The sequence below is a fragment of the Pongo abelii genome, chromosome 23 (genome assembly GCF_028885655.2).
Source record: "Pongo abelii isolate AG06213 chromosome 23, NHGRI_mPonAbe1-v2.0_pri, whole genome shotgun sequence".
Taxonomy (NCBI): Eukaryota; Metazoa; Chordata; class Mammalia; order Primates; family Hominidae; genus Pongo; species Pongo abelii.
The window spans coordinates 48,512,681-48,526,533 of NC_085929.1; the positions used below are offsets into that span (position 1 = coordinate 48,512,681).

The 13,853-nt window shown below is 41.7% G+C and overlaps 1 protein-coding gene across 8 annotated transcripts in view; it reads left to right on the forward strand.

Moving 5' to 3' along the window:
• The window catches only part of WBP2NL (WBP2 N-terminal like), a 59,889-nt gene that overhangs the window by 42,430 nt on the left and 3,606 nt on the right, over positions 1-13,853 (forward strand). For 2 of the 8 annotated variants that reach the window (XM_054543538.2, XM_054543541.2), the window contains 2 exons: positions 2,339-2,431; positions 2,685-2,833. The exons of 3 other annotated variants lie outside the window; for them this stretch is intronic. The gene's annotated coding sequence lies outside the window, so the exon portion shown is untranslated. Of the gene's footprint in view, positions 1-2,338; positions 2,432-2,684; positions 3,107-13,853 lie in introns of those variants that run through there. 3 more of the 8 variants (XM_054543535.2, XM_054543532.2, XM_054543545.2) reach the window with 2 other exon arrangements.

A 13,853-nucleotide genomic window follows, 5' to 3' on the forward strand; every position in this document is an offset into this window, starting at 1 on the left:
ACAAAAACTTTACACTCATACTCCCCTCCACTATGTACTCTTCAAGTCAGAGTTTAACTTCTTTTTATATTGTGAATCTATTACCAAATTTTTTTGGTTATAGTTATTCTTGATATAACTATATCAACTTTTTGTTTTTCAACTTTTGTAGTGTTATGGGTAAATTGGGCACCACCATTACAGTGTTATATTATTTTGTATTTGACTATATATTTACCTTTGCCTGTGAGATTTATGCTTTCACATTGCTGATTAGCATGTTTTAAATTCCATTTGAAGAACTCCCTTAAGCATTTCTTGTAAGACAGGTCTAATGCTGACAAACTCAGTTTTTGTTTATGTGGGAAAGACTATCTCTCTTTCATTTTTAAAGGATAGCTTTTCAGGGTATAGTATTCTTGGTTGCCATTTTATGTCAATATTTGGAACATATTATCCCGTGCTTTCCTGGCCTACAAAATTTTTGTGGAGAAATCTGCTGATAGTCTCATAGGGATTCCCTTGAATGACAAGTTGCTTTTTTCTTGCATCTTTCAAAATTTTTTGACTTTGACAGTTTCATTGTGATGTGTCTTGTTGTACACTTGTGTTCAACCTATTTGGGATCCTATGGGCTTCTTCAGTCTGGATGTCTATTTCTTTCCAAAGATTTGGAAATCTTTTTAGTTATTTCTTCAAATACACTTTCTACTTCCTTCTCTCTCTTCTTCATCTCATAACCCCATAATGTGTATATTAGTTCACTTGATAGTGTCTCATAAATCCTATAAGCTTTCTTCATACATTTTAGTTTTTTTCTCTTTTCTCCTCCAGTTAGATAATTTCAAATAACCTGTTTTTGAGTCTGCGGATTCTTCTACTTGAGTCATCTTCTGAAGTTCTGTATTGCATTTTGTAGTTCAGTCATTATATTCTTCAGCTCCAGAATGTTTCTTTTTAATTTTTCTCTATCTTTGCTGAACTTCTCATTTCGTTCTTGTATTCTTTTCCTGATTTCATTAAATTGTTTATCTGTGTTCTCTTGTAGTTTGTGGAATTTCTCTAAAACAATTACTGTGAATTTTTTATCAGGCGGTTCATGGATATCCATCTCTTTGGATTATTTACTAGAAGTTTATTTTCTTCCTTTGGTGTTGTCATGTTTCCCTGATTCCTTGTGATCCTTCTAGGCTTGCATAGGTGTTTGCACATTTAGAGAAGTAATCATTGGCTGGGTATGGTGGTCCATGCCTGCAACTCCAGCATTTTGGGAGGCCAAGGTGGGCAGATCACTTGAGCCCAGCAGTTCGAGATGACCAGCTTGGGCAACATGGTTAAACCCTGTCTCTACCAAAAAAGATAGAAAAATTAGCCAGGCGTGGTGGTATATACTTGTAGTCCCAGCTACTCAGGAGGCTAAGGCAGGAGGATCCCTTGAGCCCAGGAGGCAGAGGTTGCAGTGAGCCAAGAAGAAAAAAAAAAAAGGAGAAGAAGCAATCCAACTCTTCTAGGTTTTATAGAGTAGCTTTGGTAAGGAAAGACTTTCACTCCTCAGGAGTGGGTGGGCAGCATGCTGCAGTGTGCCATGGCATTGGTTCTAGTGGTCCTCCACAAAGAGTAGGGGCATGTGGCAGCTCCAGGTTCATGGAGCAGTACAGTGTCTTATTGGCTCAGGGAGCTGGGTCTGTGATGTCAGCAACTGTGTGGTCCTTGGAGACAAGAGTTGTGGGGGCCTACAGTGGCTGCAAGGGCTGTTGAGGTTCTCAGCAATGCTTCCAGGTGCAGCAGCAAGGGACTGGAACAAGTTGCCGGGGGGGTCTAGGGCTGGTGGTGTGTATATGCTCAGTTATAGGAGCCAGCTGCTGGCACATGTGTGATGGCAATGGCTAGATTTGGGCATATATTGCAGTGAAGGCCAGGACCAACAGCAGGGGCTGGAGTCAACTCTAGGCACACACACAGTGGCAGTTATGTGTGTGTGTAGCTGTGGGGTTGGTAGTGTGCATCCTTGTGAATTTAAGGGCCAGTTATAGGCATGTGCATAGAGGGAAGGGCCAGCAACCATTCTGGATCAGCTGCATGCATGTGCACAACTGAGGAGAAGCAAATTGCTTTTAAAGTCCAAATGTTCTTTCAACAGTCTTTGACATGCTAGCCAAAACTACTGGAGCTAGATTTTTTTTTTTTTCTGAGATGGAGTCTTGCTCCGTTGCCCAGGCTAGAGTGCAGTGGCATGATCTAAGCTCACTGCAACCTCCACCGCCTGGGTTCAAGTGATTCTCCTGCCTCAGTCTCCCGAATAGCTGGGATTATAGGGAACTGCCATCATACCCGGCTAATTTTTTGTATTTTTGTATAGACAGGGTTTCATCATATTGGCCAAGCTGGTCTTGAACTACTGGCCTCAAGTGATCCACCCACCTTGGCCTCCCAAAGTTCTGGGATTACAGGCGTAAGTCACCTCGCCCGCCCTGCAGCTAGAGTTTTAAGTTGTTAACCAAAGAAAAGATTTCCTTCTCTGTTGCCTCAGAGAGGCAATAGTTGTCTTTTCAGTTTGGAGAAGAGTTACCCGAACGTGACTTGCTCTCCTGTTTCACCAAGTCTGTGCCTAGAATGCTTTCTATCCATCCCTGTCCCTATCCCACCAGGCGTGTGCCACCATGTCTGGCTAATTTTTTTTTTTAATCTTTTTTTTATCTCTACAGACAAGGTCTCGTTATGTTGACTAGGCTGGTCTTGAACTCCTGACCTCAAGCGATCCTCCCACTTCAACCACCCAAAATGCTGAGATTATAAGCATGTGCCACCGCGACCAGCTGGCCTTACCTTTCAATACAGCCCCACTGGGGATTAAGTTTCAACAATGTTGATTAAGTTTCAATTAATGTTGTCAGAGGGGACAAACATTCAAGCCATAGCAGGAATTAATAGAGAAAATCAACAAAACCAAATTTCGTTCTTTGAAAAGATCAATAAAAATTTTGGTTTTGGCTAGGTACAGTGGCTCATGCCTGTAATCCCAGCATTTTGGGAAGCCAAGGCACGAGGATTGATTAAGCCCAGGAGTTTGAGACTAGCCTGGGCAATGAGGGGAGACCCTGTCTCTACAAATAATAAAAAACTTTCACTGGGCATGGTGGTGTGTGCCTATAGTCTCAGCTACTGGGGAGGCTGAGGCAGGGAGATTGCTTGAACCCAGGAAGTCAAGGCTGCAGTGGGCCATGTTCATGCCACTGCATTCCAGCATGGGTGACAGAGACTGTGTTTCAAAAAATAAATTTTTAAAAATTTATTTTGTAGAGATGGATGTCACTCTGTCACCCAGGCTGGAGTGCAGTGGCTTGATCATAGCTCACTGTAACTAGGAACTCCTGGGCTCAAGTTGATCCTCCTGCCTCAGCCTCCTGAATAGCTGGGACTACAGGCACATGCCACACCTGGCTAATTTTTATTTATTTATTTATTTTTTATTTTTTTAAGAGAGACGGGCATCTCACTATGTTGCCCAGTCTGGTCTTGAACTCCTGGCCTTAGTCAATCCTCTTGTCTCAGTCTCCCAAAGCACTGGGATTAGAAGCATGAGCCACTATGCCCAGCCTAAAATCAATAAAATTTTAAAACCTTGGCTGGGCGCGGTGGCTCACGCCTGTAATCCTAGCACTTTGGGAGTCCGAGGCGGGTGGATCATGAGGTCAGGAGATCGAGACCATCCTGGCCAACATGGTGAAACCCCGTCTCTACTAAAAAAAATACAAAAAATTAGCCGGGCATGGTGGCGGGCGCCTGTAGTCCCAGCTGCTCTGGAGGTTGAGGCAGGAGAATGGTGTGAACCCAGGAGGCGGAGCTTGCAGTGAGCCCAGATCACGCCACTGCACTCCAGCCTGGGCGACAGAGCGAGACTCTGTCTCAAAACAACAACAACAACAACAACAACAACAACAACAAAAAACCTCTCGCCAGGCTAACTAACGAAAAAGGACAAATTTCTGTGAAGTGAAATTTCGTAGAAATGAAAGAGAAAAATCACTGTTGATCCCATGGGCATTACAAGGATTGTAAGGAATATTGTGAACAACTCTTTGCCCACGAATTCTATAACCTAGATGAAATGGACTAATTCCTTGAAAGATAAACTCACACAAGAAGAAACAGACAATCTCAGTAGCCCTATATGTATTTTAAAAATTGAGTCAATAATTAATAACCTTCCAAAAAATAAAGCACCAGGCTTAGGTGAGTTCACTGGTAAATTCAGTATGTTCCAGAAAATAGGAGCAGAGCCTTGCATGGTTCATTAAGGTTCAAATTATAACTGATTTACATTTTCAACTATATTTACTTTTTAAATGCTTGACTTTCTCATTTTAAAGTCTAAACTAGACATCTTAATTGGTGAAAGTTGTTTAAGCTACTTATTGTTGATAGACACATCCTGTCAAGTGAAGTAGTTTTATAGGTATGAGTTTTTTCTCACCCTCCACCAGGGTGGGTGGAATAAGTTGATTTGGCCAATGTGTAATATTTAAACTGTTCTATAAAATAAGTGTCTGGCCATTTGGTATGATTTCTGTGTGTGAAAGGTCCCAGAATCAAAATGGTACATCCATAATCAGCAACCATTTAACCTTCTTTGTTCTAAAACAAACAAAAACCAAAGGGCACTGGTTGGTAGGGTGAGGTGGGGGAGTATTTTAATTTTCGGAATTTGGGAAGCAGACAGCTTTACTTTATAAGGTTGGAACAGCAGCACTATCCATGAAATATAAACCAAAAATCTTTACTGTTTCTCAGTTTCCTAGATTGCTATTATTTGGTCCTAAGTTGAGTATTCCACAGAAAGTGGTAATTATCTTTTCTCTCTTCCTCTGTTAGAAAATTAGGTTAATAATGGATTCCTATAATGGGAGCATCACCACTTACTAAAACACACATAGAATGATGAGTAAAAAAAGTTTTCTAGGATTGTCTTTTATTCTGCCACATTTATTGATAAACAGTGAAGAAATTTTTTAAAAAGTTTTAAGAATTGTTTGTCACATCATTTTTAGAAATGTTCTACCTGTATATGGTAATGTCCCATTTTAAAAATATTGGATATCTTCAATCTTAAACATTTCTATTTAGCTGATTGGTTCTCACATATACTTCTAAAAGAGAAATTTTATGTTATAAGAGTTACTTTTTTGGATTAGATTTATTAATCTCAGTTACCTACTATTCTGACATTTTAGGAAGGAGGTAATTGTTTTTAATGATGGATAAACTTGTGCTGGTGTTTTGGATCTTATGATGCTGAGCATGTTCTGCACTGGTGCTAATGTCTAATATAATTTTATATTTACAAACATACGTGCTACCCAGAGATTAATTTAGTCCATATGAACTATTGACCCCTCTTGAGATGGCAACATACACACTCCTAAATCAGTGTGTTCAGACTTTTCAGGTATCTAACTCATTTCCAAACATGTACCATGTTTATAAACCTCTTGATTTCCAGCAACATACTCTAGAAAACACCTGCTATTCAAAACACAACTTCTACTCAGTGTCATCCATTGCTATCGTGAGAGACAACATAGCAATATCTGGTATGTTGCAAGCTTTCAAGATAGCCTGAACTTAAAAAGTTGGTCCATTAGTTGTATCTGATGGATATAAATTTGCCTCCTAGTTCACTTTGTGTCAAGAGCTAAAACTGTGAACCTAACTTTCTCTTACGGTGGGTAATAACTGAAAATAAAGATGTATTTTCAAGCTCAAAAAAAAAAAAAAAAAGAAAAAGAAAATAGGAGCAGAGAGGAACACTTACTGACTCATTCTCTGAGACCAAAAATATGTAAATACCAAAACCATGGCCGGACGTGGTGGCTCATGCCTTGAGACCAGCCTGGCCAACATGGTGAAACCCTATCTCTACTAAAAGTACAAAAATTAGCTTGGTGTTGTGTCGGGCGCCTGTAATCCCAGCTACTCAGGAGGCTGAGGCAGGAGAATTGCTTGAACCTGGGAGGCGGAGGTTGCAGTGAGCTGAGATCACACAGCTGCAGAGAGTGAGTCTCATCTCAAAAACAACAACAACAACAAACCCCCTGCCTCCCAAAAAAAAACCAATCAAAAAAATTTTTTTTTTCTTTTGAGGCAGAGTCTCACTCTGTCGCCCAGGCTGGAGTGCAGTGGCGCCGTCTCGGCTCACTGCAAGCTCCGCCTCCCGGGTTCACGCCATTCTCCTGCCTCAGCCTCCCCAGCAGCTGGGAGTACAGGTGCACACCACCACACCTGGCTGATTTTTTTGTTTTTAGAAGAGACGGGGTTTCATCGTGTTAGCCAGAATGGTCTCGATCTCCTGACCTTGTGGTCTGCCCATCTCAGCCTCCCAAAGTGCTGGGATTACAGGCGTGAGCCACCGCACCCAGCCTAAAACCAATCAATATATTTTAAGAAAGAAAATCTGCAGACCAGTATCTCTCATAAACATAGATGCAAAAATCCTCAAAACAAAATATTAATAAACTGAATCCAAGAATATATTAAAAATACACCATGACCAAGTAGAATTTATCCAGGTGTGCAGAACAGTTTCAACATTTGACATTAATATAATCCATCACATCAACAATCTAAAGAAGAAAAATAGGCCGGGCGTGGTGGCTCACACCTGTAATCCCAGCACTTTGTGAGGCCGAGGCGGGCGGATCACAAGGTCAAGAGATCAAGACCATCCTGGCCAACATGGTGAAACCCCGTCTCTATTAAAAGTACAAAAATTAGCCAGGCGTGGTGGTGCACGCCTGTAATCCCAGCTACTCGGGAGGCTGAGGCAGGAGAATCACTTGAACCCGGGAGGCAGAGGTTGCAGTGAGCCGGGATTGCGCCATTGCACTCCAGCCTGGCAACAGAGCGAGACTCCATCTCAAAAAAAAAAAAAAAAGAAAAATAATATCATATCAATAGATACAGAAAAAGCACTTAAAAAATCTAGCTTCTCTTCATGATAAAAACCCTCAGCAGGCCGGGCGTGGTGGCTCACACCTATAATCCCAGCATTCTGGGAGGCCGAGGCAGGTGGATCATGAGGTCAGGAGATCAAGACCATCCTGGCTAACACAGTGAAACCCCGTCTCTACTAAAAATACAAAAAATTAGCCGGGTGTGGTGGCGGGTGCCTGTGGTCCCAGCTACTCTGGAGACTGAGGCCGGAGAATGGCGTGAACCCGGGAGGCGGAGCTTGCAGTGAGCCAGGATTGCGCCACTGCACTCCAGCCTGGGCGACAGAGCAAGACTCGGTCTCAAAAAAAAAGAAAAGAAACCCTCAGCAAACTAGGAATAGAGGGGAATATCCTCAGCTTGATAAAGAACATCTGTACAAAAACTAAAAACCCTACAGGTGACATAAAACTCTGTGGTGGCAAAGGAGATGCTTTCTTGCTAAGATCAGGAACAAGGCAGTGTCCCCTCTCACTATTCCTATTCTATTGAACTTCCTGTTGGAAGTTCTGGCTAATCCAGTAAGATAAGGAAAGGAAATAAAAGCATATATATTCAGAATGAAGGAAAAACCTACTTTGTTCACAAGTGACCAACACAATACTGAAAAGAACAAAGTCAAAGGACTGATCCTTTAAGACTTGCTGTAAAGTTATAGTAATCAAGACAATGTGGTATTAGCAAAGCAGTAGACAAGTAGATCAGTGGAACAGAATAGAATCCAGAATGTACCACACAAATATAGTCAACATTTTTTACAAAGGGACACAGGTAATTCAATGGAGTAAGGATAGTCTTCCCAACAAGTGGTGCTAGCGCAATTGGACATTCATATCCCAAAAGAAAAAAAAAATCTAGACACAGACTTTACACTTTTCATAAAAATTAACTCAATATAGACCTAATTGTAAAACATCGAGCTATAAAAGTTCTAGAAGATAACATAGGAGGCCGGGCGTGGTGGCTCATGCCTGTAATCCCAGCACTTTTGGAGGCCAAGGTGGGTGGATCACGAGGTCAGGAGATCGAGACCATCCTGGCTAACACGGTGAAACCCCCGCCTCTACTAAAAATACAAAAAGTTAGCCGGGCGTGGTGGCGGGCGCCTGTAGTCCTAGCTACTCAGGAGGCTGAGGCAGGAGAATGGCGTGAACCTGAGAGGCGGAGCTTGCAGTGAGCAGAGATTGCGCCACTGCACTCCAGCTTGGGCAACAGAGCAAGACTCCGTCTCAAAAAAAAAAAAAAAAAAATTTTTTTGGCTTTTCCAGTGAGTCTTTAGAAACAACATCAAAAGCATGAAAAAAGAAAAAAATAAAAAATCAATAGGTTGAATACAAATACAAAATACAAATACAAAATTTAGCCAGGCATGGTGGCACATGCCTATAATCTCAGCTACTGGGGAGGCTGAGGCAGGAGAATTGCTTGAACCTGAGAGGCAGAGGTTGCAGTGAGCCAAGATTGTGCCATTGCACTCCAGCCTAGGCAAAGAAGCGAGACTCCGTCTCAAAAAAAAAAAAAAAAAAAAAAAAAAATGGCACATTTTGGTGTGGCACATTCTGCCATCTTTTATATCTAAAATTTACAGGTGGCTCATGCCTGTAATCTTTGGGAGGCCAAAGTGGGAAGATTGCTTGAGGCCAGTTTAAGACCAGTCTGGGCAACATAGTGAGACCCTGTCTCTACAAAAAACTATAAAAATTAGCTGGGCATTCCTATAGTCCTAGCTACTCGGGAGGCTTAGGTGGGAGGATTGCTTGAGGCTACAGTGAACAATGATTGTGCCACTGCCTTCTAGCCTGGGTGACAGAGCGAGACCCTGTCTCTAAAAACAAAAAATCCAACTCTTACAACTCAATAATTAAAAAAACAAAAAACAACAACAAAAAACAACCTGGGCCAGGCATGGTGGCTCACGCTTGTAATCCCAGCACTTTGGGAAGCCGAGGCAGGCGAATCACCTGAGGTTAGGAGTTTGAGACCAGGCTAGCCAACATGACAAAACCCCGTCTCTACTAAAAAAATATAAAAATTAGCTGGGTGTGGTGGCACCTGCCTGTAATCCCAGCTACTCAGGAGGTTGAGGCCGGAGGATCTCTTGAACCCAGGAGGTGGAGGTTGCAGTGAGCCGAGATCATGCCACTGCACTCCAGTGTGGGCAAAAGAGTGAGACTTCATTCCCCTGCTCCCTCCCCCAAAAAAAACTTAATTAAAAAATGGATAAAAGACCCAAACAGACACCTCACCAAAGAAGATAAACAGATGGCAGACACACGTATTAGAAGATGCTGAACATCATATGTCATTAAGGAATTGCAAATTAAAACAGATACTATTATACACCTATTGGAATGGCTAAAATCCAAAATGCTGACACCACCAAATTCTGGTGAGGATGTGGAGCAACAGGAACGCTCATTACTTCCTGGGAGTACAAAATGGTACACTTTAGTAAGAAACTGCCAAACTGTCTTCCAAACTAAATATACTCTTACCATATGTCCCAGCAATTGTGCTCCTTGGTATTTATCCAAATGAGTTGAAAATCTATGTCCACAAAAACCTGCACTCAAATATTTATAGCAGCTTTTTTCATAATTGCTGAAACCTGGAAGCAACAAAGATGTCCTTGAATAGTTGAATGGATAAACAGTGGTATATCTATACAATGGGATATTATTCATTTAAGTACGTTGCTTAAAAACTAATGTGCTATCAAACCATGAAAAGATATGGAGGAACCCTAAATTCATATTACTAAGTGAAAGAAGCCAATCTGAAAGGCTGTTTACTGTATGATTCAAACTCTGTGACATTCTGGAAAAGGCAAAACTGTGGAGACAGTGAAAAGATCAGTGATTGCCAGGAGTGGAGGAGAGGGAAGGGAGGGATGAACCAGGTGGAACAAGGATTTTTAGGGCAGTGAAACTATTCTGTATGATACTGTAACAGTGGGTGTGCCTCATGACACATTAGTGAAAACCCAGTGAATGTACAGCATAAAGAGTGAACCCTAATGTAAATTACGAACGTTTGCTAATAATGTATCAGTACTATCAATTATAACAAATCTACCACATTAATGCAGGATGTTAACAATAGGAGAAACAGTGAATGAAGAGAGGGTATATGGGAACTCTGCATTTTCTGCTTAATTGTTCAGGAAACCTAAACCTGGTCTTTAAAAGACTGGGGTCAGGGGAGGGATGGGAAGCCCATTTAGCGGGAGAGACTGTGATTTCCCACAGCTTTTTAAGTGTCTGAGGGTTCCCAAGCTAGGTGGCAAAAACCACCATGTAGAAAAGCCTGGGCCTGAATAACTACTTATTCAGGTGCCATTCTCAGTGCTTTACATAAATTAGCTCACTTAATTCCTGAGCGATAATCCCATGAGGTAGGAACCATTATCCCCACTATAAAGGAAGTAGAATATTATAATACATTATCCTCATTATAGAGGAAGTAGAAGCACAGAGAGATTAAGTAGGGTGCTCAAGATTGCACAGCTGTAAATGGAGCAAGGATTTAAATCTAGGCATTAGGATATATAACTAAATTACCATCTTATTCTCATTCTATAAACCAGTCAGTCTTTTTAGTAAGGAAAATCATCTCAATTTATTATTTTACACACCCCAAGTCAGTGCAGATAGCTTTGTTCCAACCCGGAGAGGTAAAGGGTCTTTGTAGAGGTAAAGATCTGTCTTTGTAGGCCTTCACACACAGCCTCTCCAGGGACTGTCTTGAGGAATAGTTTCTGAGAACTTCTTGAAGCTCTTTAAACAGGAACCAACTTGTTTTTTTTTTTCCCTCTTTCTTTTTTCTTTTTTTTGAGATGGAGTCTGGCTCTGTCACCCAGGCTGGAGTACAGTGGTGCGATCCCGGCTCACTGCAACCTCCACCTGGTTCCAGCGATTCTTGTGCCCCAGCCTCTCGAGTAGGTGGGACTACAGGTGTGTACCACCATGCCCAGCTAATTTTTTATATTTTTAGTAGAGACAGGGTTTCACTATGTTGGCCAGGCTGGTCTCGAACTCCTGACCTCAGGTGATCCACCCACCTTGGCCTCCCAAAGTGCTGGGATTAGAGGCATGAGCTGCTGTGCCAGGCCTGGAACCCACTTGTATTTTTTCTTTGGAGTCCAGAAATTCTAGACTGTTGCTGGAAGTAAGAGTGGCAAAATAGGTACTTTTCAACAATTTCCCCTCTAACACTTTTTGTCTATTTTACCAATGTGTCTTTGGCCTGTGCATATTGCCTTGGCAGCCCCTCCCAACGGTCACTGAGTCCTGGAGATCTGGCCAGTCCTTCTTCATCTTCACTGCGATCACCCCTGTCCCAGCCTCCCTGTCTCTCACCTGGATCCTTGAACAGCAGCTAATTGTAGGCTCTCTATATACCTGAAAGGCTCCAGTCAGGAGACAAAAGCCATGTGTTATTTGAACAGAAAGATAGGCAACTGTAAGTACTATAATTCCAGAACATTTTCATTACCTAAAAAGAAACCCCATAACCATTAGCAATCACTTCTCATTTCCTCTTCTCTCCATCCCTTGGCAACCATTTATCTACTTTTTGTCTCTGTAGGTTTGCCTATTCCAGACATTTCTTATAAATGGAATAATACAATTCATGTCCTTTTGTGTCTGGCTTTCACTTATAAAGTTTTCAAGGTTCAACCATGTTGTAGCATGTATCAGTATGGATATACTGTGTGGACTGCATGGATGTAACACATTTTGTTCATTCATCAGTTGATAGACATTTGAGTTGTTTATACTTTTTGGCTATTATGAATAATGCTATGAACATTCACATACAAGTCTTTGTGTAGGCATATTTTAAAATTTCTCTTAGGTATCTACCTAAGAGTGGAATTGCTGGATCATATGGTAACTCTGTTTAACATTTTGAGGAACTGCCAGGCAGGTTTCTACAGTGACTGATGACTAAAGATGTAACATGGGCATCGTTTTTTTTCTCTTTTTCTTTTTTTTAAAGACCAGAGTCACTCTCATCCAGGCAGGAGTACAGTGGCGCGATCTCGGCTCACCACAACCTCCACCTCCCGGGTTCAAGCAGTTCTCCTGCCTCAGCCTCCTAAGTAGCTGGGACTACAGGTGCATGCCACCATGCCTGGCTAATTTTTGTATTTTTAGTAGAGACGGGGTTTTACTATGTTGGCCAGGCTGGTCTCGAACTCCTGACCTCATGATCCACCTGCCTCGGCCTCCCAATGTGCTGGAATTACCGGCATGAGCCACCACACCTGGCCATTGTTGGGCATCTTTTCATGAGCTTATTAGCCATTTGTATAACTCTTTGGAGATATGTCTATTCAAATTCTTTGCCTGTTTTTAATTAAGTCATTTGTCTTTTTATTAAGTTGTATATATCTGGATACTAGAACCTAATCGGAGTATATGATTTACAAATGCTGCATCCCATGCTGCGAGTTGTCTTTTAACTTTGTTTATTTTTTATTAAAAAAAAAATAGAGACAAAGTCTTACTATGTTGCTCAGGCTCTTGAACTCCTGGCCTCAAGTGATCCTCCCATCCCAGCCTCCCAGTGTGCTGTGATTACAAGTGTATGTGACTGTGCAGGGCCTCTTTTAATTTTCTTGATAGTATACTTTGACACAGAAAAGTTTTGAATTTTGATCAAGTCCAACTTACCTATTTTTTTGATTGCTTCTGATTAAAAAAAATTTTTTTTTTTGAGACAGAGTCTCACACTGTCACCCAGGCTAGAGTGCAGTGGCACGATCACTGAAACCTCCACCTCTCAGGTTCAAGCAATTCTCCTGCTTCAGCCTCCTGAGCAGCTGGGATTACAGGCACATGGCACCATGCCTAGGTAATTTTTTTTTTTTTTTTTTGTATTTTTTAGTAGAGATAGGGTTTCACCTTGTTGGCCAGGCTGGTCTCAAACTCCTGACCTCAGGTGATCCACCTGCCTTGGCCTCCCAAAGTGCTGGGATTATAAGCATGACCCACCATACCCAGCCTGTTTCTGATTTTAGTGTCCTATCTAAGAAACTGTGGCATAATGTAAAGTCACTAAGATTTACACTTATGTTTTATTCTAAGAGTTTTATAGTTTTCAGTCTTACATTTAGGTCTTTTAACCTTTTTGAGTTACATTCATTTTTTTTACATGTGGATATCTAGTTGTCCCAGCACCATTTATTTAAAAGACTATTTTCTAATTGAAGGGTCGTAGTACCTTTGTAAAAAAAAAAAAAGTCAATTAACTGGCTGGATGCAGTGGTTCATGCCTGTGATCCCAGTGCTTTGGGAGGCCAACGTGGGAGATTCGCCTGAACCCAGGGGTTTAAGCCTGCACTGAGCTATGTCACACTAGTACACGCCAGCCTGGGCAACAGAGTGAAACCTGGTGTCTAAAAAAAAAAAAAAATCAATTAACTATAGATGTATGGGTTTATTTCTGGACTCTCAACTGTACGTCTGTTGTTATACCAGTACCACACTGTTTTTATTACTGTAGCTTTTTGGTAGATACTGAAATTGAAAGTGTGTGTCCTCTTTTTCTTTCTTTTTTTTTTTTTTCCTGAGACGGAGCTTCGCTCTGTCACCCAGGCTGGAGTGCAATGGTGTGATCTCAGCTCACTGCAACCTCTGCCTCCTGAGTTCAAATGATTCTCCTGCATCAACAGGCACCCACCACCACACCCAGCTAATTTTTTTTTTGAGACTGAGTCTCGCTCTGTCGCCCAGGCTGGAGTGCACTGGCGCAATCTTGGCTCACTGCAACCTTCACCTCAGGGTTCAAGTGATTTTCCTGCCTCATCCTCCAGAGTAGCTGGGATTACAGGCACCCACCACCAAGCCCGGCTAATTTTTGTATTTTTAGTAGAGCCGGGG